Below are 27,398 nucleotides of genomic sequence, written 5' to 3'. Positions count from 1 at the left end.
AGCATTAGATAGAGCAACAGGCAAAAGAGAGACCTTTGTGGACAAATCAACTCAAGAACAGTTTCTTCCCTGCTAACATCAGATTTTTGAGTGGACCTATTATATGTTAAGCTGACCTTTCTCCTCACCCTATTTGTAACTGCAACAATGCATTCTGCATCCTCTCCTTTCCATCTCCCCTATGTAATCTATGAATGGTGTGTTATTGTCTGTATAACATGCAGGAAACAATACTTTTCACTCTCTCCCAATACATATGATAACAATAGAACATTACAGCGCAGAACAGGCCCTTCGGCCCACGATGTTGCGCCGACCAGTTACAAAAACAATGACCCACTAGCCTATACCAATCCCTTTTCGTCCATAAACCTATCCAGAGATCTCTTAAACGCCCCCAAACTAGACGCATTTACAACTGCAGCAGGCAGGGCATTCCAATCCCTCACCACCCGCTGGGTAAAGAACCTACCCCTGACATCCGTCCTGTAGCTACCCCCCCTTAATTTAAAGCCATGCCCCCTCGTGCTAGCTTTCTCCATCCGAGGAAAAAGGCTATCACTATCCACCCTATCTAAACCTCTAATCATCTTATATGTTTCAATAAGATCCCCTCTTAGCCGCCTTCTTTCCAACGAAAACAACCCTAAATCCCTCAGTCTCTCCTCATAGGACCTCCCCACCATACCAGGCAACATCCTAGTAAACCTCCTCTGCACCCTCTCCAACGCCTCCACATCCTTCTTGTAATGCGGGGACCAGAACTGCACACAGTACTCCAAGTGCGGCCGCACTAGAGTAGTGTACAGTTGCAACATTACACTGCGACTCCTAAATTCAAATAAATTCAATAAACTCCTAAATTCAATAAATCAAATCAAATCAAATTAAAATCAATATTCTCTGAGATAGTACTGGAGGCCTAGGAATTTGCAGGTTGACAGGAGGAGAGAGGCTATGTTTAGATGGGAGGCCAGTAGGTACTCTGAGAAGTGAATGGGAACAGAATGGCCCAGGATTTGATTTCCAGACTCTTGCCCAAGAATCAGCCAGCAATGCCATAAAAAAATTCAATGATCTCATGCTTCATCAAGGTCAGTAAATGCACCCTATCCGCCACACCAACAATATTTCCCACAGCTCAGCGCAATGCACACTCATCTGTTAGCACTCCCTGGCAGCCTGGATTCAGGTTTAATATTCAAATACTCAGCCTTACTCTCACACACCCACTGATGATGCCTGCCTCACACCAAGCTCGTGTTGGTGCATTGTCTTTACATTGAAGAGGTGAGTCAGGAGCCATGTTAGACAGGTATCTCCAAGCAGCCAACTTTTGTGATGGCCTGATCATAGGAATGTAGACTGTCTCAGGAGGGTCGTATTTTAGTTGCTGCCAGAATAATGGGCAATCACCAAAATGATAGTTGGGACGTGGTGACAAACTACTTGCCCTTTAATGGATTGGCACTCTTTCTAGTTATGATATAATGGCACGTTTACATGTGGGGCCCACAAAGTCATACACATGTATTTAATGGCTCCCAAAACCATTTGGAATGCCACAATCTTGACAACATCCTAAGTCCATATATCATACTTCTCCTGGTTTGGAGAGAATTAAATGAAGTCTCCTCTTCTGGTGTACAGGACCTCATAGATCATGCCTCACCTGCATCAGTCTTGAAGGATCTAGTTGCATGGAGATTGGGAGCAGCAGTGACCATAAAAGTCTCAAGCTGCTGTGAAGCTGCAGTCCCTATTGAAGGAGGTAGCACAGTTCTGTGGCTGTCTCCACTGTAAATAAGGAAATACTCCTGGCCAAGGTGAAAGTAGGAGAAGTGTTTGCTATAGACATTTGGAGGGGAGGGCCTTTTGTGGCGATACCCCTTCTTCCAATTAAGCAGTCAAATTCCGCAGCATGTCTGTCAATGAGGATTGTTCAATCTGATTGGCCTAAGAGAAATGCTGGTCCTATTCTACAAACTTACATCAAACCAACCAGGGTTCTGTTCAGGAAGCTGAGCAGAAAAGGATCTCTGGTAACTTGAAAGTGGCACTTTCCAAATATATGGGCAGCTGTAATCATAATGAATGGTAAGTCCATTGCTTCATCGCTGCAAAATTCAAGCCATGGTGTATTATGTACATACGGTACTTTAACTTTTCCCATGAAGGGAAGATCATCAGCTGGAATTTTACGATTCTCCCTATTATGAATGCCCCTGTGGACTGAGGGGCATAAAAAATCGTGAGTTAGGCTTGAATACTTCAATGCTGAGAGCCGTTGACTAAAGGTGTGTACATGTGCTCATTCACAGTCAGATCTGAGACTGTTCAACAGGGTCCCACACCAAGCAGAGCTAACAGCCAGCGGTCAGATACTTTTAAAGGAACAGTCCACACCCCAAACACCAACATATATATATCACATCCCCCACCAAAGGTGGGGAACAGGGAAAATTCTTACCCTTGATCTTGGGTGGGAAGAAGTGGGGCACCTCCATCAAAAGGCCCTAGACTGAGGGCGCCCTCCTATTATGAACCAGAGACCATGCAGACGGAAGTCTTGCCTGCTGCCAATCAATGCTCATTTGGTGTTCCCCACTGATTACCAGATGACAGAGGCCAATATTCACCATCCTGAAAATTCAGACCAACACGTTGACTTTTTTATCTATCACTTCAATAAAGTTTACGATATTTTTTACAATCAAAATAAATTAATGACTTCTAATTATTTCAGTGTAACAATGTGTGATATGCACATATATCAGGCTGAATTTTCTGGCCGATCACGCCAGTGGGATTTTCCAGTTCCACTGATGGGAACGGAAATTTGGCTAAGTGCCAAATTCTCTACACTCACTTACAGCAATAGCAGGGCGTGAATGGCCAGTCAGATTGCATCCACCCATTTACATATCTGTTATTACAGACACCTGGGGCAAGATTTTCCAGCCACAGTCACCCCAAGGCTGGAAAACCCTGCCAGAGGTTAATGGACCTTTGCATGGTTCGCCCTTGTCTGCTATGATTCCTGCGGTGGGCAGGATGGGAAAATTCCGCTTTTGCTCAAAGATGCTTTGTTTAGCTTTTCACCTAAAAAATAATTTTCACCTATCTTTCTTTTAGAGCTGGAAACCAACACAAAAACCTATCAATTCAATAGAATAAAGCTTTGTTCCTCCATTACAACCCTCTCTCACAATATGTTTCTCAATCAGTGCATGGGGAAACCTATCATTAAAACTGGGCTATGGAGTTGTTGAAACCAATTTTTAACAGTCTGTCTATCAGCATTTTGGAATGAGAATTTGATCTGATCCCCTGAGAAATGTGACAGATCGAATTGTAGAATATAATTCCAAGTGCATACTGCAGAATGAAATGTCTTGCCAACTGTTGAGGTATATAATTTCATTGGATCAGATTTCCACACAGGCAGAGCTCATGGGTTAAAATGTACAACACAGAATGGAATTTACACCAAGGATTTATTACAATCAGCAGTTTAAATCAAAAATATCAATGCTATCCACCTGGACAAAGTTTAAAATGGTCAACACTTGTGGTTATTATTAGAAAGCTTATCTCCTCACAATAATATAGTTTTTTTTTTCATTTTTGACTCTAATTGTCTAATTTGCAGGAACTTGTCTCTATCTATCTGTTACATAACTTCCAAACAATTGAAGTTATGTAACAGGTTGATAGAAACCTCTGGATGAAGGTCTGTAGCTGCTGAAAATCATTCTGAATTGACAGTGGGCAGTTCTGTGGTAGATATTAAAGATTGATGCATGTCCCAGGCTAGAATGCATGATGCAGAAGATTAAATTATATTAATGTTGACATTGCTGAAAATAGGAAAGTTATTTTACTTTGCGATGCTTACCATGGTGTAAACAAGTTATTTCTGACCCAAAGTGAACCCAATTCTGTCTACTGATTTTTAAAGTGAACAAAACATTCAAAAAATAGCTCTCAACCATATTGATGCCTGTCCGTCTTTTTCACTGATGTAATTGACATTCATTCTTGCATTCCATTGAAAAGGAATGTCCTATTAACGTGGTTCAGGGATCTGATTACGCTACAGTTTAAGAAGAACTGCCACTCAGTTAAAGCATTTGTTTGGGTTGAATCCAATCACAAAAGCATTAAATTCTCATTTTGATTTACTAATTCAGTTTTTTTGCTCACTGCAGAATGAAATACTTTTTGTTATTTTGGGCACTTAATGTCAGTATAAAATACTCCCAGGTCAGGTATTGCACAGAGGGATGCTGAATGAAGCTCCCCATGCTCTTGCCCAGTATTAGACTTGACAAACAATATCTATAAAAGCAATTCCCTTTCTCACAACAGCCATCCCCATGTTAGTGGAATCTCATCATTCATATTTCCCTGCTAAGTACAAGGACAGCTTCTGTCGGTACATTGGTGGACATTCTGAATCAAAAATAAATCTGGTGTATGAATTGACTGATCTTAAAATGTATTCTTCTGATGCTGAACATTATACAAACGGTAGTATTGACTGCTCATTATATATCCCTGAAATGTCTGATAAACACAGAAAAGCAATTGCGTAGATTGTTGCCTTTGTCCCCTTGGTGAATGGAAATTCTAATTGGAAGATTGTATGCTAGAAATAAAAGCAACCTGATTTTCCTTTCAGTTGAATCAATGGAAGATAATAGATTCTGTAACCCTGATAATTCTTTGAGTGTTCCATCCAGGCAATACTTAACAACCCAGTAATAAAGGCTAAAATCTGACCAACCATTTTGTATGAGATATTTTGGGATGAATAATGAATTTTAAGATAGATTTATATAGGAGCGATATAGGTTCAAAACAATAATTCATTAATTTAGAAAAAAAAGACTTTCTGAAGCCACAATAACAAAAGTGCTGAAATTCATTTGAGCCTTTCCTTGGTCTCTAGACTCCAGCCATGCTCACCCTGGAACCGGAAAATCCACCCCAAGGTCAAAAGATGCTTGCATGGGACACATCCTTCCTCTCACTAGCCAAGACTGCCCCCACCCAAACTCTCCTCCCTAACACGCCCACCATCATAGAATAGAATCGTAGAATTCCTACAGTGCAGAAGAAAGCCATTCAGCCCATCAAGTCTGCACTGACCATAATCCTATCCAGACCATATTCCTGTAGCCCCGTATATTTACTCTGCTAATCCCCCTGACACTAAGGGACAATTTATCATGACCAACCCACCTAGTCTGCACACCTTCGGCCTGAGAAAGGAAATTGGTGCACCCAGAGGAAACCCATGCAGAGATGTGGAAAATGTACAAACTCCACACAGGCAGTGACCCGAGGCCAGAATTGAATCCGGGTCCCTGGCACTGTGAGGCAGCAGTGCTAACCATTGTGCCACCGTGCCGCCCCCGGCCAATATGATTCTATGATGGGAGGGACGGGAAAATTCCCCTGTTTATGTCGAGTAGACCATTTCCCCCTACATGGGAAGGAATTTTCCAGCCATTCCTGCTGGCAGGATTCTCTGGTCCCGCTGCACTGAATGGAGATTTGCTTGGGTGTCTAATTCTCTGTCCTCACTTGCAACGACGGCAGGGCATGAACAGCTGGAGCATTCCGACCTAGAGTCCAATCTTGGGAAAAATGACATGGACTGAGTGAAATATATTGAGAAAATGGTGAAAGGCTGCAGTAAATAAATATGTTCCAGGCAGCACATGATATCTCTAATCAAAAGCAGATCTTTTATACCATGCAAGTGTGCAGGATTCAACACAGTTTTTCCACAACCTCAGTGGATGTCAAGTGGTTTGAGTCCTTTTGAATTTGTGAACTTGTGAACCAGACCTATGTTTGGATTTCAATTGCAATAAAATGACAAATTATTAATGTTTAATCTACAGCAAACATGTGCTTGACCTAGCGAAATAGAAACAACTAGTATTTGTGAATTAAGCAGAATTTATTAAATAAAATGCAAAATATACTTAAAAGAAGCAGTGAAGACAGCCTGGAAATACTTCATCCTCCAAGGACCTGTGATTCCTTGAATGCTGACAGCGCAGCTCAAGTCCACTTTCTTCTGTCTCAGAAGTAAGGACAAACAATGTCTCAGAAAAAAGTATACCTTTGAAGTGATGGCAAAACTGTGCCAACAAATATGTTCAGTAAGATGTTTCACACAGTCGGTTAAAGTCTAACAGATTTATTTGGTATGACAAACTTTCAGAGCGCCGACCCTTCACTAGGTGCTCCTTCATTACCTGATGAAGGAGGAGCGCTCCAAAAGCTTGTGATACCCAATAAACCTGTTGGACTTTAACCGACTGTTGTGAGACATCTTACTGTGCCCTACCCAGTCCAAAACTGCCATCGCGACATCCTGGCAACAAATATGTTGATTTTCAAATGTTTATTTCTCATTCTCTATATTTCTCCTTTATTTGGCAATAGTCAAACTTGTCCTTTTTTATTAGCTACAGATAAAAGTCGCTCCACCTTTGCAGCCACTGCTTTCATATACTGAGACATAGCTCTATGTCTTACTCCATTTGGCTCCAGAAGTTTACATTACACTACAAACAAATGCATTTAGATGCTTGTATAGATATACACGTGTCTGGGACATTTCCACGACACCCTCTTCATCCTGCTGCGCCTGAGATTCCCGAGTGTCAGGAAGAGGGGGGAGTCAGAAGATGCAGCCACAGCCACAGACTCCTAGCTGGAAGACCTTGGCATGGGCTCAAGACCTTCCTCCATCCTTGGAGTTCCCATGGACCGCTGGGTCACTCTATGGAATGGCAGAGCTTCTGCAATGAACTCCAGGAGCTCCAGCATCACCTGGCCCTGCCAGTACTGGATGATCACCTGCGTCCTACCCATGGTAATCGAGCCCTTTGCGATGGCCACCTGATTCGGCTGCTGTAAGTGCCCTCTGAGATTAGGCCATGCTCTGCAGTCCCTCGCCATGACACTCTGTGACTGGGCCACATTCTCAGCGATTTGTCTCAGCGTTGTCCCACTGGATCTCTTGCAAGCTCTCCAGTCTCTCAGCCATAGGGAGCAGAATCTCGAGAATCATATTCAGTTCCTCAGCTGTGGCTCTCTGGGACACCAACATGGCCTGCTATGACTCGGCCATCACTTGGACCCTGCTACTTATGGTGAGCCTGCCCCAGGCTTTCCACTGCAGACGCCACCCTTACGGTTGTTGGCCTGGGAACACATAAGACAGGCAACAGCTGGTCCGTCTGAAAGCTTTGGGACTCCTCCTAAGGGCCTTGCAGTCAGTCCAGTGTGCTGTCAGTACCCCCCCTGCGTTCCTTAGCTCTGTTGCTGCATCTCCAGCAGCTGAAGGAGAAGTGATCCAGCATGTAGCCTGGGGCCAGCTGAGTCCTCGCCTCCAGCAGTCCTCTGCAAGCCAGAGGCCTTCACCCAATGTACATTATTAGATATGCTGTGCTCACCAGAGAGTGACCCAGAAGACTCACCGCTAACTGGACCCACTGATGTGTCGGTATCTGGGATGGTGAACCACAAGGTGGAAACTGATGCCAAAAAGTTGCCTTCACCCACTCCCTCCAAGGGCTCATCTAAACTGTCTGGAGCAGGATGGGCAGCAGCCACAGTGGGGGCCTCGATGCCAGGTAGCTCTGGGGCATCCAGATCTGTCCCTGCAAGGACACAAGGTTAAGTGCAAGGGAGGGAGAGGAATCCGGGAGCAAAAGATGTGATTCATATTTCTCCATTGAACACAGAACAAAGCACAATGACGATTACATCACAGGAACGGAGAAGTGGGGTCCGCTGCCACTCTGCCTGAGATTGGAGGGGGGAGAGGCCTGCAATTGATCTGGGTGGGGGGGTGGAGGGGTGGTGGTTGGGGGGGGTGTTGGTGGGGGAAGTCAGTAATGTTGTGGGGCTGGGGCAATGTCTGTGGGGGCCAGAGAGAGCCATTGTCCAGTCCGGGGGGGCGGGGGAGCATTATTCTGTCTTTTCTTTTGCGCATGTGGAGTCGGAGGCGCCGATGGGAGCTGTAGAGTTTTAGGTGTGTTAAGCCCTTCTTACCATAATGTCAGAAAATTAAGGTTTCCTTTTGGAACAAAATAATTAAATTAACACATGGTTGTTTAAAAATGTGTCATCCTCCGAATAAAAATGGTACAATCAGGCTCATAAAATGGTTGACTTGAATGGTCGAACTAAGTGCTGAATCTGGACGTAATGCAGATCTGACTTAGAAATCTGCATTCAGGCACTCCCATATGTACTCAGTCTGAAAAAAACACATGGGTCCCATTCGTGCTGTGGGCAGGGCTTAGCACGGCCGAAACGATCGGAGCTGTGAACTGCACATGTGCAGTTAGAAAACAAATTTGAAAAAGACCACCCGTGTCAGATCGCTGCTGGGCCACAGAAGCAGAGAAAGCAGCCCGGGAGCAAAAAGCAGGAGCGATGGCCCCCACAGACATCACTGTCTCCCTTATCCACCCCTCACTACCCACACACATTGCTGTCCCCCTTACCCATCCCCCCATTACCCTGATTAATCGCCAGCCCTGCCCTCTCCTCCTCCACCAATCGCCCACAGATTGGCAGCAGACCTGCCCGCAACGCGCCCCCACCAGAGATACATCTGTCCCCCCACCAGTGATCCATCTGTCCCCACCTCCCCCGCCCGCTTGAGGTATGGGTAAGATGTTTCCCTACTACCCCCACCCCCAGACAACGATCTGGCCTCACTCAGCCCTCCCAGAGAATAGTCTGGCTTCACTCACCCTCCCCCACCAGAAGAACATCTGACCTGCCTCCTCCTCCTCCCTCCCCATCAGACAACGATCGGCCCTTCTCCTCCCCCCACCAGATACATCTGACCTGCCTTCTCCTCCCCCCACCAGACAACGATCTGATTTCACTCCCCCCACCCCTGCCAAGCCAAAGATGAACAGGCTCACCTCCCTCCCCCCTCCACCACCGATCTGAGTCAGAGAGCTGTTGGAAGCTCTTAATGCACTCTTTAGCAGCTGGAGCACCCAATTCAGACTTTTAATTAGCAGGTCCATGACAGCACAGTTTCGGATTGACAAACACGGCGGTAAAGGGGGAAATGCTGATTAAGTTCAGCGGGCAGTTCATTAATTCAATATAAATGCATGCAAATGCATCTAAATCACCATTGCTCCCATTGTGGACACAAATTGAATCACCGCCATTCCTGGGTTTCGGTAAAGTGGCAATCTGCGCGAATACGGACGCGGATCGTGTTAATGGCCTCTTACCCGACTTTAGCATGTTTTCGCGCCTGAAAATGGGCGCGACACAATGCTAAAATCAGGCCCTATCTGTTCAAAGCAGACTTCTTGAATTCAAACTCAACAATGTCATCAAAGTCAGAAACCACATACGAGTATGGTTGCTTACAGATAACTGTCTTCCTGTTTCCCAATTACCTTAACTGTCAAACAGAAATTCAAACTGAACTGTTTAAAAATTGGCTGCCTTACAAATTAGTTAATCTGACACAAAATCCCCAGATATACAATACCATTACCAAAATCTTACACCCTGCAATCAGGAACATCCAATTATCTTACTTACATCTTCCACATGTCATTACTCATCTGCTACCATGGACCTGCTTAACAATTCTTTTTCAATTTAGTTAACCTCCTTGATTTTTTTGAACATCTTCACTTCCTCTAGGGACAGTATGCCTTGTCATTACCCTTAAAACTAAAGGCGAACAATTTGGAAGTAGCTTGTGCATATCAGATTTAATTCCTCAGCACCGGAATTGATTTGATCGCATCAAGTTTCAGGCCCACAATTCTTACCCTCAAACTTAATCCAAAATTTTCCATGTTATGATCACTCTTACCGAAGGGATCATTTACAATGAGACCATTAATTAACCATGTCTGATGACACGTTATCAGGTTCCCTGAATGATTCTGGATGCATTGGCCTAATACACTGTCATAAATATGTGCTATCAGCACATCTCCAAACTACATCGCCAATTTGATTTGTCCAATGGGTATGAAGGTTAAATTCTATCACAATTATTTCATTACCGTTCTTACAATCCCTCGTTATTTCTAGACACAAACTCTAAACTATAATGTAGCTACTGTTGGGTGACTATAATCCACTCCCACCAATGAATTATTTCCTTTGCTATTTCTTATCTCCACCTAACCTGACTCTACATTTTGATTCTCTGAACTAAGATTGCTTCTCATAAGTATATTGATCTTATCATTTATTAACAGAGTCTCTCACTTTCTTTTATTTTAATCCTGTCCTTCCAAAATGTCAGATAACTTTGAATATTCACCCCCTGGCCATGGTCACTTTGCACCCATGTCTATGTAACAGCAATTGCATCATACTCATTTCACTCCATTTGCACTATCAATTCATGCATCTTGTTATAAATATTCATTCATTTTAATAAGGAGTCTTTAACTGTGCTGGATCCTTTCTCTCCCACTATAAGTTTCTTTACAGCTTTGAGGAAATGTCCTTAACCTTGGCAGTACACAAGCAAACTATTTTTGGGACAAGTCCTCTCAGCTGGAGAGAGCATTATCTATCTCCCTTACTATCCCATCCCCTACCAACAACAATCATTTTTTTAAATAGACTTGAATAACTTCTGCATTTTGCTGTGGTCAGTTTGATCATCACCCAAATAATACCTGCTTTCATTCACACAAGTTGCTAGACCTTTATCCTGTTGAACCTTTAGAAGAGCTAAGGGTTCCGAAATTACTACATTCTGGATCCCCATACCTGCCTCATTTGGGCCACATCCTCCTGACCAAATCTGAAATGCCTTGCCAATGGTGTGTGATTGCCTACATGAGCAAAGATTCTAGGTAACTTTCCACCTCCCTGATCTATCGCAGTGTCCAAAGTTGGGAGTCTAGAAGTTTCTCAAGTAGAAGTACTTCAAGCTGTAGACATTTTATTGCAGATATGGATTAGTGTCCACTTATCCCCATGAGCAGCAGCTGAAATGCATCACCTGTCCTGGTACCTTTATTGCATTTATTAATTTTCAAATTTAGAAATATCACTCAACATTTTTCTGGATTTCCACCAAATAGTTTAACCAGATAATGTATAAATTTAATGCAATACTCATGACCCTCCAGTAATGGTTTAAACTGTGACCTGCATTTAGAGGAATATAATATTAAACACACATCAGGCAATTAGCTACCTGTTCATCTCATTAAATCCTTGAACTCTCATTTTCTGGAGGCTGAAAAAACATATCTAAATAACAGCACCTCCATTCCCTTCCATGCTATATCCTGGCCTGCTTTGGATTCTCACATTAGCACTTAGTGACAACTTATCACATTCAAGCCTTGTCTCCCTCTGTGCTCAGATACTCTGAATAGCTAAAGAACTGAATACCTTTCTCATCTGTCCACATTTTTCTTTGGTTTAGTTTTTGATTCTTTGCTATTTGATGATAGCTGCTGGCGATTATACTGCATTTTCTCATTTACAACTTCTCTAGTCACACCTTTTGTTCTCCACTTATCCCATTACCATTCACCCTTGCCTTACACCATCATCTATTTTGTCATTTATATTCTCCGTTTTCTGCACAAACATAGACACCCTCTTTCATATATTTTCCTCCTTACTCTACCTTCCCTGCCTTTGCAATTGCTTTGAACTTGGTACATCTCGTTTTTTGCTATTTTGGAAGAAAAATCACTAACTCATGGATTTTGCTGAAAATCCAGAATGGTGCATGGACTGCAGATCTGGAGGATCTGCTCCCTTCAGGTGGAAACGACTTTTACCAAGGGATGGAGAAAAGTGGGCTGGATGTGATACATACATGTAGGAACCCAAAACTCAACAGGGTCATTTGAACTCAATGTTGAGTTTAAACAAATTTTACTTGCACTGCAGCAATGGCTTTCACCTATTTTGTATGAGCTATAAATCTTTGGAAGAGTGGTAAATGCTGATGGAGGGTAGATATCGGTTGTGGCAGTGTCAAACTGTTAAGCTATTTAAATGGTCAACCCTCTAAAAATTGAAAGAATCTGTTTGCCCTGTCTATGAGAGTAAAATAAAAGCTGCCCCTGCAAGTCCAATTTGTTTACATATCCTATGTGCTTTCATCCTAACATTATTAATGTTTGACTTTTTTTACAACCCTTCATGATCATGATGGGGATGGGGTGCGGGGGTATTGTAAATACACATCTTGATTGGCAAAGAGGTGCTTAAATTAATATCTGTCTATGATGTGGATTATGAATACACATGTTTGTTTTTATGAGGAATTAAGTACTTGCAGTGATGTATATATATTGAGTAGACTTTCATGGATGATTGTGCAGGAGGGAATGAATGAACTGAGTTTTCTGAGACTGTGTACAAAAATGTCTTTAAAAAATATGCATGAGGGAGTGCAAAACTCATGGCTGTAATTACAACTTCCTTCTGAACTTCTCTAACAAACATTGGTTCTTACAGATTCTTATACCCTTTCCTTTCATTAAAAAGTGTTACATTTACATCAGGTCATTATGTAATTACTTTGAATTAGTTACAGTTCTGTTTTTGATAATATGTGGCCCCATTGTCTTGTGTGCTTTAGCTTTGATTGTTTTCTGGACATCTCATGTCTACCTGTTTACAATATCAAAGTGTTGTTAATTGTCCTATTTCCTGGATTATTGATTAGTTTTTCAGAGGCACAATGGATCCTCTAGATTTTTTTTGGAGACTTGATAAGTGATATCAATTCTCTTATGTTTGCTGTAACATTGAAACGATCCCACCTGGGGTGTGACTGTTTTAGTGCCATCTGAGATGTAATTATTTGTATTTTGTCCTGTATGCCTGCAGTGAGTGTGGATGCTACAGTCAGACAGTCTGTTTAACACTTTCCGTTCATTCCTGCTCACAGTCCCTGAGTTTGCCATACTACAATTGTAATTTTTAATGTTATGAATACCGTAACAGATATTTAGAATGTTATTTTATTTAATATCAGCATGGCTCAGAATGTCATCTTTTGGTAGATATTGGGGACTTGGCATAGAGTGTATAAGGCAAAAAAAAGTGGTGGGTGGGTAGTCATGATTTGGCATTAAGTTGGGATAGGAGGTACAAGGAGGCACTGATATGGCTAGGGGGCCTGGCTTAGCATGAGTTAGCATGCATGGACATGGTGAATGAGTCAGGAGGTTGCGGGAAAGTGAAGATGAAAATTAGAGAGCCTTAAACCGAGACAGTCCTTTTAAGCACTTCACCTTGGCATTCAGCAGCCCATGTGACTGCTTCCAATCTGTATCTGGGTGTAAGTCTCCATCCTGCACCTGTCTCCCCTCCACACTCTCAAGAACTACCACCACCCTTTGCCCCACCATCCCCCCCACCTCCTTTCACACCCACGCACCCCCACCCATCTATGACACAAAGATTATGCTATTCAGGGTATTTTCTCCTGATTTAAACTGATCATTTATTTCAAATAACTTAATTTACCCTTACTTTGAATTGATACTAATTGCCACCCTTTCGCAATATTTTAGAATCGATTTGTTTCCACCAGATGATTGATATTGCACTCTATTTATTTATATATTTCATCCTCTTACACCATTAAATTATCTGCGCCAATCACCAATGTAAAAATCAAATGCAAATTTTAACTTTTTTCGTTACCAAACCAAAACATTTTGTAGGACTTTCTCTTCTGTAATTCACAAAAAGTTTCTTTGCATTTTAATGTTGTTGTGGTAATGTCACTTTCTCATTATATGCTATTCCCTGAAAGATACTACTAACTATTTACCACTAATAAAAATGAGAGAGGAAGGATATTTTGTGTTTGTGTTATTTCCAGAGAATGTTGCAAAGTTTAAAAACAATTAAATGAGTTTAATGTTTGGAAAACTCACCATGAGATGGCACGGTAGCTGAATGGTTAACACTGCTGCTCACAATGCCAGGGACCCAGGTTCGCTTCCCAGCTTGGGTCACAGCCTGTATGGAGTTTGCATATTCTCCCCGTGTCTGTGTGGGTTTCCTCCAGGTGGTTCAGTTTCCTCCCTCAGCCTGAAATATGTGTTGGTTAGGTGTGTTGAGCAGAACAGTGACGACTAGGGGAATTTCACAGTAACTTAAGCGCAGTGTTAATGCAATTCTTACTTGGGACCAATAAATCAACTTTAATTTCTCACTGTCTGTGTAACTTTATTGGCATTGGTGCAGAGTTTATTCATTCAATTACAGGCTCATAAAATAAGTAATTATTTGAAGTCAATGTCAAAAGTTAAAGGCCTAAAATGGTCATGAGCCATCCAGTAACTGATAAAATTATGCAAGGTAGTTTTTCTTACATTAATAAAGACTAGAAGTTTATTTCTCCTGAGGGGGAAATAAGATTGACCAATGGTGAAGGACTTTACTTTTCAACCCACAAATAATAAAATACAAGCAAAATACTGTGGACGCTGGAAATCTGAAATAATAAATGTTCAAATGAATGCAGCACGAAATCTTACAAATATACAAAATAGGAACAAAAGTGGGTAATTTGAGTCCTTTAGCCTGCTCCAACATTCAATAAGACCATAACTAATCTTTTTTTTGGTTTATTTGTTCATGTCAAAGTAGGTTTATGTGAAAGTCCCCTCGTTGCCATATTCTGGTGCCTGTTCAGGTACACTGAAGAATAAATAGACTGAAGGGAGAATTTAGCATGGCCTATGCACCTAACAAGTATGTCTTTCAGTGTGTGGGAAGAAACCAGAGCATCCAGAGGAAACCATGCAGACATGAGGAGAACATGCAGACTCTACACAGACAGCGACCCCAGCTAGGATTTGAATTCATGTCACTGGTGGTATGAGGCAGCAGTGCTAATCACTGTGCCACCATGCTGCCCTGTTTGTTCCACATTCCCCTACTGCCCCTGAAAACCTTTAATTCCCTTGCCTAACAAAAATCTATCTATAATAAGCAAAATACTGAGGATGCTGGAATCTGAAACTAGAATGCTGGAAAATCTCAACAGGTCTATGAGCATCTATCAGGAAAGAAACGGGGGAAATCTCTCAAAAAAATTCTAAGTGTTGAATTCATGGGAAAACTAGAGTTATTCACGTTGTTTTTTCTTCAGTTCAGACTAGAATCTCCCATATTCTGTGCGCTGCACAGGCCACCAGCATGAAGATCATTATGTTTCAGGGGCAGAGCCTATTCATTCTGGAGAGGCTGAAATCTGCTGGCCTCTACACGTGTGCAGTGATCCCGAAATGTCAGCATCCTGTTAGCTGACCAGCTCGATCGCTGCCCAGCCTGGGGACCCTGTAGTGCTGCTCCTGAAACCCCGCACATAGCTCGACCGCTGCCCCCTGTTCGTTCGCAGACCAGTCCCAAACGTCCTCTGTCCCAAACCATCCCATCTCCAGCCCCCCCACCCGAACAGTGATGGTCCCCTGCCCCGACAGACCCCTCCCGACTGACTAACCCCACTTCAATCCCTGCCCCAGCAGTGATGATCCTCTGCTCCGAAAGACACCTCCCCACTCCCCCTCCGCTCCAGCAGTGATGATCCCCTGCCCTGACAGACCCCTCCCATCTGACCAAACCCACTTCCCTCCCACCTCAGCCTGGCCCAATGCTTAGCCTCCCTCTAGCCCTGACTGAATGCCAATGCAGAATGCTAACAGGACACCCATCCCCACCAATCGCCCTCTGCCCCCAATCAGCCCTGCCTCATTGGCACTGCCCTATGCCCGGTGAGCAGTATTAATGTGCGCCCTGGGCATCGGCACATTGCCCCTTTGGCAGTGCAGGAAACACAGGCTAGCATTGTCAGGGTGAACATGCCCAGCCCAACCCCCATGGGAGGCTCCGATTGTTACCCTTCACTCCTGCAGGGTCAACATGTTGGTTTCCAGAAGGATGGGAGCTGTAATAATCCCTGCTGGAATGAAATACTCTGGCAGAACGGGAGATGCTGGTTGGCCCAGAGAATTCAGTCCCGGGCCCACTAACAGCACTTAAATATATGTAAAATGTCAATCTATCCAAATTTTCATTTTGTTTGTAAAAAGATAGGAGTTTTCTTATTGAACAGTCAAATTATGTCCATCACTGATAGAAAAATTTCCTCCTATATACTATATACTTATATACTAAATACTGTTTGAATGCTAGCTCTGCCTCTCAGCTGATTTTCAGTGTCACACTGACGCTACAGGAAATCCAGGCCTGGGAGATGCAAACATGGCGTGAACGCTCACAGGAATCCCATACAGTTAACATTTTGAGTCTGTAGACACTTCAACAGAACTGAGAGGAGAGAGAATGTAGAAACCGCAATAAAAAGTCGTAACCGTGAGAACAAAAGACTCTGGCTCGGGCGAATATGGCAGTGGGAGCAGGGGTGGTATTTTGGATTGAGGCAATACATGTGTGGAATATTTTAAAAAGTGAATGGGGGTGCTTAAGATGGAGGAAGAAGGTGACAATCTAAAGTTGCTGAATTCAATGTTGAACCCTGAGAGCTGCAATGTCCCAAACCAAAAGATAAGATGCTGCTTCTCCATCTTGTGCTGGGCTTCACTGGAGCATTACAGCAGGCCAAGGATGGACATGTGGGCATAAGGGCAAAGTGCTGAGTTTGAATATATTTACCTCTGCCTTGAAAAATATTAAGAAGTCTCACAATGCCAAGTTAAAGTCCAACAGTTTTATTTGGTATTTGGACTCACCTGATGAAGGAGCAGTGATGCGACAGCTCATGCTACCAAATATACCTGTTGGACTTTAACCTGGTATTGTGAGACTTCTTACTGTGCCTACCCAAGTCCAACACCGAGATCTCCACATCTTGAAAAATATTCAATGGCCCAGCTTCCATTGCCTTCTGAGTAGAAAGTATTAAAGTTGCATAACCCTCAGAGAAATTTTTTTCCTCGTCTCTGTTATAAAACAGTGACCCTTAATTTTGAAACAATGCCCCCTAATTTTGGACTCACCCACAGGAAAAAGTGTTCTTTCAACATCCACCTTGTCACTACCATTCAGGATTTAATATATTTCAATCAAGTCACCCCTCACTCTTCTAAACTCCACTGGAAACAAGTCCAGCCTTTCCAACCTATCATTATAAGACAACCCACTCATTCTAGGTATTTATCTAAGAAACATCTATCAATGTATTTATGTCATTCTATAAATAATGATTCCAAAAATTATGAAGTATTTGAAATGCTGTCTCACAAATGTCCAGTATAATTGAAGCATAGCAACTTTACTTTTCTGTTCAATCTTCTCATAATAATGGACAGCATTCCGTTAGCCTTAGGAAGGCACAGTTGTTAGTTCTGCTGTCTCACAGTGCCCGGGATCCAGGTTCAATTTTGGCTTCAGATCACTGTCTGTGTGAAGTTTGCACTTTCTCCCTGTGTCTATGTGGACTTCCTCTGGACTGTTCGCACATTCCAAGTTTCCTCCCACATCCCAAAGATGTGCACGTTAGGTTGATTGACCACGCTAAATTTCCCTTAAGGTCATGGGGTTTAGCAGGGCAAATGTGTGGTGTTACAAGAATAGGGCCGGGATAGGATTGTGGTCCATACAGACTCAGTGGGTTAAATGGCCTCCTTCTGTACTGTAGGCATTCTATGATTCTTGATTACATGATGTAGCGACAGACAAATGTTTTATGACTCATGCACAAGAACACCTAAATATCTTTGCATCTCAGCATTCTGTAGGTCTCCATTTTAAATATAATTTGCTTTTTTATTCTTTCTGCCAAGTGAACAACTTCTTTCTTTCCCACATTATATTCCATCTGCCAGATTTTTACCCACTCACCCAACCTATTTTTATCCATCTGCAAACTCTGTGGGTGGGATTTTCTGGCTATTCACGCTCCGCTGCCACTGCAAACGGGGATGGGGAACTTATCTTTGTGTTGTCTGCAAATTTAGCTTCATACCTTGTTCCCCTAAGTCATTGATGTAAATTGTAAAAAGTTGAGGCTCCAGCACCAGACCCTTGTGGGACTCCACTCATTGAATCCTGCTAATTTTAATTTAGCTAAGATGTGCAAAACAGCATGAAAAAAATTAACAAGGAAACTTTTTGATGGCTGACATGATTAAACATCAGATTATTAGGTATATTATTAATTTAGTTCAGTATTTTTAAGGAATAAACTAGAGCGAATAATTATTAAGACACAGAGCCTATTCACCTTTGTGTTTGAAATTGCATTTCAAAGTTAGGATTCAGCGCTCCTTTGTTACTTTCCTCCCAAATACCCAGGTGACAATAAGAACCATGCAATTAATTAACTGGATTTGTGTAGTAATCACTGTGGATAATAATTGTATTTTGTGCAACTTGAGACTGAACTCAAATGCCAAGATGGAGCAGCTAACCTAATACTGTAGCATTAAATAAATCAGGAAAATACTTGACACTGACATCTTGTAAGGAACATTCATGAATGTGGTAATCTTACAGCTGTTTGCTTTATACAGGTGTGTATTTAGCAGTGAAAATTCAATTAATTAAAATTTTAAAAAATAACAACGGAAGATTATCATTGATTGGAACTGATTTCATCATGCGCAATTTTATTTACTTTTGACTTAACTTGCTGTTATTCTGACTAGTCTATCACAGTGGTTAGTACTGCTGCCTCACAGTGCCAGGGATCTGGGTTCAATTCCGGCCTCGGGTTACTCTCTGTGTGGAGTATGCATGTTCTCCCTGTGTCTGTGTGGGTTTCCCCCGGGTGCTCCAGTTTCCTCCCATTGTCCAAATGATGTGTTGGTTAGGTGCATTGGCCGTGCTAAATTCTCCTTTAGTGTACCCGAGCAGGAGTGTACTGACGAGGAGATTTTCACAGTAACTTCATTGCAGTGTTAATGTAAGCCTACTTGTGACACTAGTAAATAAACTTAAAAACTTAAATTTACACTGTTAATGCTACATTAGGCGCAGCCTGCTCTGGACCCCACCAGGCAAGCTCACATAATGTGCAGCTGGGTTTGCTGGACAGGAGCAGAAACCCCAACCGGTATCTCTTCTCCCTACCTTGTTTAGGACATTGAGGTTATCTCTAGCCCCCTAATTACTGCTGCAACTAACTCAACAGAGATCAGATATTATCATCTCCATCTATGGTACAACAAGCTATCAGATGGTGCTCCAGTAAAAGTCAGTGCCTTCAGGAGAGGAATAAGAAAAATGAAGATAAACTGATATAATTTGTTCAATGCCAAGGAGTACTTACCCGTTCAAACAGAATCATGTCACCGTAATGGCAATAAAAACAAGAAAATTCACTGCAGCTAGTATACTAGGCAATTTCTCATGACATTGTTTATGGACAAAAGTAATCGCCTTTCATTTTGCTCTGCTTGCCTTCCAGACTTTATTTGGATTCATATCTTTTTCTGTTCCACGTCCATATATTATTTCCCTTCTGCCACCTTATATGTCTCTTTTTCTCATTCTGTACAGTCAGCTGTTTGACTGCTCCACAGTCAGGGAACTTTTTTGGCTGGATGCATCTTTCTGTGCTATCAAAAATATTTCAGTTATATCAAATAGCCACGACAAGCAGTTCCATTCCCTCTAACTTTTCCAGTCTGTTCCTCTATTCAGGATAAATGAAATGTGTCACCGCTTATCACAGACGAGGGATATTGAGTAGATATGAGTCCAAATTCGTATTGTAAAAATGTATTTACCTACAGCTGGTCAGGAAAACATTTCTATGGCGATTTCTTGCATCTGCATCACAGAATTTATGAATCGTGCATCTAGCATATATCCAATAATGGATGACACAAAGATGTCGACAACATTTTAAATGTGATAAAAAAGGAACATTGTTCATAAATCAGGAGCATGAAATTTGCATGTAGCTACAGTTACCAGGATGTATGCGTTAAGAACAGTGTTCTTAAAATTGAAAAAAACTTGGCTAACAGCTAAATATCAACAAATGTGCTCCAGAATTCAAAGCTGTGCTGAATAAATTACATCTATCTGCTCAAATTAACATTTATTGTTGCAAGTTTTACTCAGGAATTTGACTAAAATTAGTTTTAACTCAGCATCCATTACTGCGCATTTAGCTCATTCCACAGCTCAATGTGTTCGCCTAGAATCAGCATTCACGCAATATAAATATTTGTGTTAAACAATAGAAAGAGAAGGGGATGGGGCAGGACGGTAATAAAGGAGATGATCTGGGGGAGGATAGCTAGTGGAGGGATTGAAAGTAGTAGAGGAGGAAAATCGAGGGCAAGTGAAGAGGAACAGAAATTGAAAAAGAAATTGGAATGATTGGATGGAGAGGGGAGATCAGAGATTCTTACTCAAATTTAAGATTTTTTTAAGACTTGTTCTCTCATGGGATGTGGGTGTCACTGGCCAGGCCAGCATTTGTTACCCATCCCTAACTGTCCCCAGTTCGAAGGTGGGCCACATCTTCTTGAACCGCTGCAGGCCCTGTGGTGTAGGTGCACCCACTGTGCTTTGGGAGTGAGTTCCAGGATTTTTACCCAGTGACAGTGAAGGAATGGTGATATAGTTTTAAATCCAGAAGCTGGGTGATTTGGAGGTGAACTTGCAGGTAGAGGCATTCACATGCATCTGCTGCCCTTGTTTTTCTTGGTGGTACTGGTCATGAGTTTAAAAAATGCTGTCAAAGCATAGCTCAATAAGTTGTTGAAGTGCATCTTGTGTACGCACTCAATCCAAATAGCCAAAATGATCTATGTTTATATATAGACACTTGAAAATGTGCATAAATAGGGATTTTTATGTAAAATTATTCAGTGATTTTTATTCCTCTGGCAAATACAACATAATAGGACTGAAGTGCCAGAGATCCAATTGGAGATATGTTCTTGTTGAATTGTCTTTAAATGAATAGCAGTACAAAAAATGTAGAGCTACAAGTTTTTTTTAAGTTTATTTATTAGTCACAAGTAAGGCTTATGTTAACACTGCAATGAAGTTATTGTGAAGTTCCCCTAGTTACCACAGTCCAGCATCTGTTCGAGTCAATGCACCTAACCAACACGTCTTTCAGATTGTGGGAGGAAACCGGAGAACCCAGAGGAAACCCACACAAACACGGGGAGAGCATGCAAACCCCACACAGACAGTGACCCAACCTGGAAATCGAATTCAGGTCAATGGTGCTGGGAGGTAGCAGTGCTAACCATTGTCCCGCCATGCCGCTATTATTAAGTCTTCAAGGGGAACATCCACTAATTTAGAGCGGAATGTAATAGCAGTGAGAAGAATAGCAGGAATTGGTTGTGGTCCAGTATTCCAGTTAATGGTGTGTTACTCATCACTCAAGCGTCTGAGTTGCTGTGGCAACATACACTTCAGGCATTGTGTGGAACCGGACTGTAAATGTGGTGTACCCCAATCATTTAAACACTGCCCTCAGTGGAAGGCTCAGAGAGCTCTGTGTAGCCACTTGTGTTGCTCACCAGTCATGCCACCAGGGAGCCCACAGTGGGGATGGAAAGGTTTGCCTTGGTGATTATTGCACCCACTTAAAAAATTGCACTTTTATATGCGTATTGTGGTGAAGAACTTTCTCCAAGGATGTATGGGTTAGGTAGATTGGCCATGCTAAATTGTCCCTTAGTGCCAAACATGTATAGGTTACGGGGATCAGCCACAGTAAATGTGTAGGTTTACAGGGATAGGACAGGCGGTGGGCCTGGATAAAATGCTCTTTCGGAGAATTGTTGCAGACTCGATGAGCCAAATGGCCTCCCTCTGCACTGTAAAGAATCTATGTAGGGATTCTATGATAGTGAAGATAGATTCCTTTCCAATCACATGGTTAATCAGGAATCTGTCCAGCTCTTATTACCTGGTATTTCAGTGTGTTGAAAGGTTTTACAGGTAAACAATCAACCTGTTAGGCTACATTCTGACAGCACCTTCATTGGTCACCAGTCCCAAACATCTGGCTTAGTGGAAGGAATGCCACCCACTGCACCATTAGACCCCCAATCAACAATAGAGTATGAACAAAGTCTGATATCTGGAGTCCAATAGTGGCAGAGATCCCTAGAACAAGTAGCAACTGATAGACCAATGAATCGGGAAGGTGCACCAGTTGTCCATTAAGAATCCGATTGGGATAAGAGAGAAAATAGTTGTAGCCAAAGGAAAGCAGCTGTAACAAAGAGGTCAGTTGGGTTGGAAAGGATGAGATAGGAGGTCACTGATCAGTCCAGGATGAGAAGCAGCAATCAAAATGACCCATAAAAATTGTGCAGGGGGGCTGACCAGAGCCTCAGATCAGTGCCTCAATGTGCTTTAAAAAATTCTGTGTTAAAAATCTTATGTGCTATGTAAATGCAAGTTGAATCCCAGTCACTGTCATTGATTCTCCCGATTGGCTGATGTATGCAGCAATCTCACCAAGTCCTCTCCCCCACCATCATTTTGGTTATTAAGGATAATCCTTATCTAAGTGAAATGAACATTGCATGTTTCCATGACGTCGCTGAGGAAAAACGTAAAGTCTCTGAGTTAATTATTTCAAGTACCTGAAAATGAAGTAAATTATGATGCTTCAGGCTTTATCTGAGTTGATATTTATCTGAGGCAAATTGTCAAAATTGTTCTGAATAATAGCATGGCTCAGTGTGCTTGGATGTTGAGTTCAAACTACTTAACTTAATCCTTTGGCATCAGATTCAAGTTGATCTCGGGATTTCCACAATGAGCTTAAAACTCTTTAAAGGGACAGATTAATTTAATGCAGTAGGTTGTGGGGACAGGTAAAACAGGGTAGATGGCAATGATACTAGGTTCACGCCCACCCCCATAATGTGGGGACATGGGTAGGCCCAAAAATCAGCAGCCTGATTGCCTTTTTTAAATAAATTATCAAGGGCCAATTTTTAAAATGCATTTATGGAATGTAGCCATTGCTGGTTAGACCAGGATTTATTGACAATCTCTAATTAGCTTAGTAAAGGTGGTGGTGAGCTGCCTTCTTAAATGGCTGCAGTCTGTGTTTTGCAGGTATGCCTCTAGTGCAGGGATTGAGTTCCAGTATTGTTACCCAGTGACAGTGAAGGAACAATGATATAGTTCCAAGTCAGAATAGTGTATGGCGTGGAGGGGAATTTGCAGGTGGTAGTGTTCCCAGGTATTTTCTTCCTTCCAAATGGTAATGGTTGTAAGTTTGGAAAATGCTGTCTAAGGAGTCTTGGTGAGTTCCTTGGTAAGGCTCCTTGTAGATGGTACACACTGCAACCACTGTGCATCAGTGGTCAAGAAAGTGAATATTTGTGGATGGGGTGCCAATTAAATAGGCTGTTTTGTCCTGGATGGTGTGGAACTTCTTGAGTGCTATTGGTGCCAAACTATTCCAGGCAAGAGGAGATTATTCAATCAAACTCCCAACTTGTACCTTATAGATGGTGGACAGGCTTTGGAAAGTCAGGGGGAAAGTTGCTCATTGTTGGATTCTTAGCCTCTGAACTGCTGTTGTAGCCACAGTATTTATATATCTGGATCAGTTCAATTTCTGGAAAATGGTAACCTTTAGGATGTGGGGCGGCACAGTCAAAAGCACTTCCGCCTCACAGTGCCAGGGACCTGGGGGTGTTCGATTCCCGGCTTGAGTCACTGTCTGTGTGGAGTCTGCGCGTTCTCCCTGTGTCTGTGTGGGTTCCCTTCAGGTGCTCCAGTTTCCTCCCACAGTCTGAAAAATGTGCTGGTTAGGTGCATTGACCATGCTAAATTCTCTCTCAGTATCTGAACAGGTGACAGAGTGTGGCGACTAGGGGATTTTCACAGTAATTTCAATTTTTAGGGACAGCACAGTGGCACAATAGGTAGCACTGCTGCCTCATAGCTCCAGGGCCTGGGTTCAATTCCCGGCTTCGGTTACTGTCTGTGTGGAGTTTGCATGTTCTCCCCGTATCTGCATGGGTTTCCTCTGGGTGTTCCGGTTTCCTTCCATAGCCAAGGATGTGTGGGTTAGATTGACTGGCCATGCTAAATTCCCCTTGGTGTCCCAGAATGCATAGGTTAGAGGGATTAACAGGGTAAATATGTGGGGTTACAGGGTTGGGGACTGTGTAGGATTGTTGTTGGGGCAGACTCGATGGACCAAATGGCCTCCTTCTGCACTGTAGGGGTTCCGTGTGAATAGTGGGGCTTTCATCTACGGTAATACCATTGAATATCAAGGGGAAATAGCTAGATTCTGTCTTGTTGGAGATGGTGATTGCCTGGCACTTGTATGGTGTGGCTGTTATTTGCTGCTTGTCAGCCCAAACCTGGGAATAGTCCAAGTCTTGCTGCATTAAGATATGGACTGCTTCAATATCTGAAGAGTGGTGAATGATGCATAACATTACGCTGTCATCAGCGAATATTGCAATTTCTGACTTTATGATGGAAGGAACGTCAGTCAAGAAGCAGCTGAAGATGAGAGGACCGAGGACACTGAGGAACTTCTGTGGTAATACCTTAGACCTGATATGAATAACCTCCGACAACCATAATCATTTTCCTTTGCACTATGTTTGACTCCAACCAGAGGAGATTTTTCCCCCTGATTCACATTGATTCCAGTTTTGCTAGGGCTCCTTGATGCCATACTTGGTGAAATGCTGACTTGATATCAAGGGCAACCACTCTCATCTCACATCGGGAGTTTTGGCTTTTGCCCATATTTGCAATGAGATCAGGAGCAGAACACAAACTAAACATCAATGAGTTTGTTGTTGCTTATCAAGTGCTGCTTGATCACATTGTTGATTACCCTTTCCATCACTTTACTAATGATCAAGGGTAGGCTGATGGGGCGGTAGTTGTCCAGGTCAGATTTGTCCTGCTTTCTGTCTACAGAAATACATCGGCAATTTTCCACATTGTCGGGTAGATGCCAACGTTGTAGCTGCACTGTGACAGCTTCGCTTTCCCACTGTATTATCCTCCCACGTCTCCAGCTCACACCTTTCAAAGCCTCCTTGAAACCAATCCTTACAAAATGTATTCTTTCAAGGAGCTAAAATAATTTCTCCTCGGCAGAGTGCCTGGATATATCCTACGCTAACGCATTACAAAATGGAATTGTTTGATTCACGTTACTGATTTTGCCAACGAGAAAGATTTTACCATTTATTGACTAAGTTTTGAAAGTCGAACTTCAGAGCCCACCCCACCAGCAACCTTTGCTTTCAAGAGATTGAGGCATCCTTTAAAAAAAGTCAAAATAAACAGATAAAAGAATACCCGCATGGACACACTGCACCCCCCCCACCATGGACAACACCCCCCCCACCCCCAATCCCTCCCATGGATCTTGCTAAAAGAAGCCCACCCCCACCAACCCCTGCACGGCCCCCAGCATTGCACAACCATGATTTTCTACCCCTGAGGGATGTATTTACCAGTGCACCCTGGGTGGGTTTCCTTTGCAGATCCCCATTTGTCAGGGTCTGTTGGAAACCACATTTGTCATTACATTACATTGGGGCAGTGATGAGGGGGAATATCCAGGTGTTGGGGGATAATACAGTGGGGAAGCCTGCAAATGATATTTAAATGAAAAGTAATGGATTTCCCAATCTTTCACAGTGGGGAACCCGTTGTGCCATTGGCAGGGAGTGGGGAACTTGAAAGCCTGCTGGTGTAAAAACCATTTGGATCCTTCCGTTTGATTCTCCACCCTCACTGGCTTTCCTACCTGCTGAAAATGGTGGGGGAAGGGGGGTTGGCAGCTAGGGGCAGAGAATTCCAGCCAATATATTAGGTCCAAGCGTTACTTTCCTCAACAATAACATTTAACGAAGGGCAGTTGAGCTGTGCCATTACTAATTGTGAATTCAATCTGAAACATAATTAATTCTGCAATTCCTATTCCGGATAAGCATTTGTATGCAATAAGAATGTGAGATTTTTAATGATAAACTAATAGTGTGGATGCTGGAATTACCATAGCACCAAAGAAACAATTGCTGGAATTTTAACCACCTCGCCTGCCCAAGGCTCGTAAGATCCCGCCCGAGACCAATGGAAAATGCCTCGCCCACCCTGATTCTGAGGCAGGCGGGACAGTAAAACACCAGCAAATGGCTGCGATTTTCCGGTTCCATCCACCACCAGACAGGAAAATCCTGCCCGAAGTCAATGAACATTTTACGGGCCCATCAAATGTTTCATCTCACCCCTGACAATTTATATGGCGGTGGGACTGACAAATCTAGGCTAATGTGAGTGCAACTTCAGATTGTGAAATATACAAAAATCCTCAGAATAAATTGTATGAGACATTGTTTAGTTTCAGATCAACCAGTATGTGTTCCACACAAAGGGCACAAATCAATACTATGACCAATGTTACCTTAAAATAGTAGAAAAGTCTAATTTCCTTTAATGATTATGAGAATGTTGAGCTCTGAGTGTGTAGTGTTAACGGTAAGGAACTGAATATTTTTAAGTTCTGGGATTCATTGTTAGCATCAGATCCTCATAGATCAGAAGCTGTCGTGTCAAATGAAGAAAAAGACTGATTTTACTCTAAAGCAATCCTGTGACTTAGCCCAAATTCAGAAAATAAATACTTGATACTTCACGTGATACAGTTACAATTGCTGTACCTGTCATCCTGTCATCCCTAAGTTAGATTGGCAATTTACTGCTGCAGAAACCAGACGTGAACTGCTTGGATTAATTTCTCACGGGACACGTACGGTAAACCAACTGCCGCAGTTAGTTGGAAACCATGGGAAATAAGTCGAAGCAGCTTCCATCTAGTTCTACTCATTCCATCTCTCAGAAGCTTCTCAAGGATCCTTCACTTGTAATGAATTAGTTTTGAAGTGGTGTTATGACACTCAAATCCCTTACATTCAGGAGTTTACCTTTCAATATTCAATGGTTAGTCATAAAGTAGTGTGACCTATTGTTGGATATTATGCAACACCCCTTCTTGCACGACTGGACACTGTAGTCCTGTACGTATTCCCAAGTGCACTGATCTAATCTTCAGGAAACTGGTTGAATGAGCACTTCTCTGCGATGAGGTTAATTCAAAATCAACAGACTGATTTACTTTACAAACAGAGAACAGCATTTACATTTCAGCACTCGTTTCAAATTAACATTGTCGCTCCCTTTGCCACGTTAATATTCATATTAATGATTTGGCTCTGTCTTTCCAGGTTATAGTTTCAAATTTGCAGATGGCATGAAATTCAAATGTAGTAAGCAATGAGGACAGTAATAAACATCAGGAGGGCATCAACAGACAAGTGAAGTAGGGTTACTCATGATAGATAAAATTGAATATAGAAAACTAT

This window comes from Carcharhinus amblyrhynchos, chromosome 4, assembly GCF_965287045.1.
Source record: "Carcharhinus amblyrhynchos chromosome 4, sCarAmb.v2.hapA, whole genome shotgun sequence".
Taxonomy (NCBI): Eukaryota; Metazoa; Chordata; class Chondrichthyes; order Carcharhiniformes; family Carcharhinidae; genus Carcharhinus; species Carcharhinus amblyrhynchos.
Note: the sequence above shows the minus strand (reverse complement) of the source record.